The sequence below is a fragment of the Hipposideros armiger genome, unplaced genomic scaffold (genome assembly GCF_001890085.2).
Source record: "Hipposideros armiger isolate ML-2016 unplaced genomic scaffold, ASM189008v1 scaffold_129, whole genome shotgun sequence".
NCBI classification, from domain to species: Eukaryota; Metazoa; Chordata; class Mammalia; order Chiroptera; family Hipposideridae; genus Hipposideros; species Hipposideros armiger.
In genome coordinates, this window is record NW_017731479.1 from 2,899,835 (window position 1) to 2,902,584 (window position 2,750).

Consider the following 2,750-nt stretch of genomic DNA (forward strand, 5'->3'; position numbering starts at 1 on the left):
CCCCACCCCCTGGAGTTGAGGTGGGGGTGGGGATTAACCTGGAAGCGTCCTGCCAGCTTTACACTCTGGGGCTAGTCGCCTGACGTCAGGGCGAGTTGCCCGGCGACGCTCTGGATGGACCCCAGGCGTGGACAGGTGGGGAAAATGCGTGGAGCACTCAAGCCAGGTACAGGGTGAGGGACCGCGACAACCAAAAACCCTGGGAAGAAAGAGAGGGCAGGAATGGAAGAAGGCAGCGGGCCACACCACAGCCTTTCCAAAGTTTGGGATTTTTTTTTTTTTTATCGTAGGTTACCATGACTTGACACCAACTATGGAACAGGCAGTGCTCAGAGCTATTTATATCACATATTTCTATCTCCTTTCACCCTCACAGCAACCCTGTGAGGTCTGTTCGATTATTATCCACATTTTACAGCGGAGGAAGGTCACGTGACTTGCACAAGGTCACACAATAACAGCTCCGAGTCCCAAACACCATCGCCCCTGACCTTGATTTACTGCGTTCTATGCCAGCCACTAATTGATTGGTTGTGACCTTCAGGGCAAGTTTCTTCTGCTCTCTGGACCTCAGTTTCCTCTGCTGTAAAATGGAGGGTGGAGCTCATAACCCAACCTACCAATCAGACGTGAGCAGGCACCCACTCTTGGCCTCTGAGGTTTCCAAAGCGTCCCCCACGTGATTCCAGTGTACAGCCAGGGGATTAGAAGATCTCAAAGGCCCCACCATCTCTGAAGTCTCTGAGTTCATAATGTGCACATGGTGGGATTTCAGGCAGCAGCAGGCTCAAAGGTAGCTATGTAGGTGGGGAGGTGTCTTCCAGGTGCCTCTTAAACCCGGCTAGGTAGGCGAATGACCCTCTCCCTCCGCCTCCCTCTGCCTCCCCACCATGCTCAGTCTCAGGTCTTCACTTATGCTCCCACCAAGCACTCATACTGCCCACCTGCCTCACACAACCCCCCACATGCCCACCTCCCTGAGGTCAGGCCGTCATTCCCCTCTATTCCCAGCCTCCCCTTGCTCTTGGTCATGTCCAATAACTGCATTATGTGAATAAAGACAGTGTCAAGATGGATTTGCCATGGTTCAGAGAACCACCAGGCAGGCCAGCCCCTGAATGCTGGCTCCAGTCAGGGAGCTAAAAGGGGGCTAGGGGACAGAGAATACCTCATTCCTCACCGCCCCTATATGCCCCTAACATACCAGACTTGCTAAAATACCTGCATGTTCTTCCATGTGTCTCCTGGGCTTCTAGGCCTTTGCTGATGCTGTCCCTTGCACTAAAATATCCCCCCTTCAGGTAGTTGGTTCTTGCTCCTCCTCCAGATTTCAACTAGGGTACCACCTCTTCCGAGAAGCCTTCCCCGACTGCCACCCTCCGGGCTGGAATGCTTCTCCCTTTGTAGATGTACCCAGTCTGTGTTACAATGGCCCACTCACTTATTTGTCAGCCTTGCCCACCAACCTGAGAGCTCTGTGAGGACAGGGGCTACATTCGAATTGCTGTATCCCTGACACGAGCCTGGCATACAGTCAACGCCCAATTAAGAGTTGTTGAATTAATCTTGAATCAATGAATGACTGTGGACCAGGTTTTTGTTTTTATTTCTTGTAGGGGAAGCAGGGAGAGCAGGAGGGAAGGAAATCGGACTGACTGGGTTTGAATCCTGACTCTTCAGGTTACGAACCATGTAACTGACTGGCTCTGTGCCTCCGTGTCCTCCCATCTGTAAAACAGGGTTAAATGTCACACAGGCACTGCTCAAGGGGTCTGGAGCCTGAAACTTTTGCTCCTACCCTCCCACATATGTAAGGTGAGTCATGCCCTCACTCGCTGAAGCCTGATGCTAATTCATTCATTCGTCATTTCCTAAGGACCTGCCCTGTGCCAGCCACTGGGGATTCAGCAATGACCCAGACACAGTCCCTGGCCTCGTGAAACTCAAGTTTCTTGGGGCACAGAGAAGGCAACTAACAGTTATCATGCAGGGTAACAGGGAAGTAGAAAGCCCAGCGCAGCAGGCTCCTGACCCAGCTGGTGAAAGCCTAATCGGCTGCCCTACAAAACATGAGTAGGAGGTAGCCAAGGGTAGAGATGAGGGAAGGGTGCTCCTGGCAGAGGGAAGGGAACTGCCACTGTGAAGGTCTAGTGTCCCAAGTGAGGGAGCTGTGAATGTCCCAAGAGCAGAGGTTGGTCAGAGGCTGAGCTAGGGCTGGGGCAGGGAGGCAGGGAGGCAGACACTGAGCCTTTATCCTGGTGGGGGGGAGCAGGCCTGCCCCAGCCTCTCTCCCCAGCCCCCAGTTGCCTCACCTGCCCTCGTTGCCATAATCTAGGCCAGAGCCTGGAGGGAGCCGAGCCCCTATTGGTGCACACCACGTAGATTTTTCAGAGATAATTTAATCAGAGCTATTAATAAGCAGAAAAGAAAGAGCTCTTTATGCTCCTCCTGGAGAAAAGGGAAAAGCAGCAGCACGTGTAACCTTGTTATTCACCCAGCCCTGCCCCCCAGTACCTGGAGCCTCTCTCTGGGTCAGGCCTAGGGGGATGGGGCAAGGAGGCCAGAGGATGGGGGACTTAGGAGGCCCAGGGAGCCTCAAGGCCTGGCCCCTGCCAAGCCCCACCACCACGCCTCACCCTCACACCCCTCTAGCACTTTGGCCTCTTGGCTGCTTGAAGGTTCCAAACTGTTTTCCCACCTTGAGGCCTTTACACAATCTGTTTCCTTTGCCCAGAACATTCTTCCTTCTG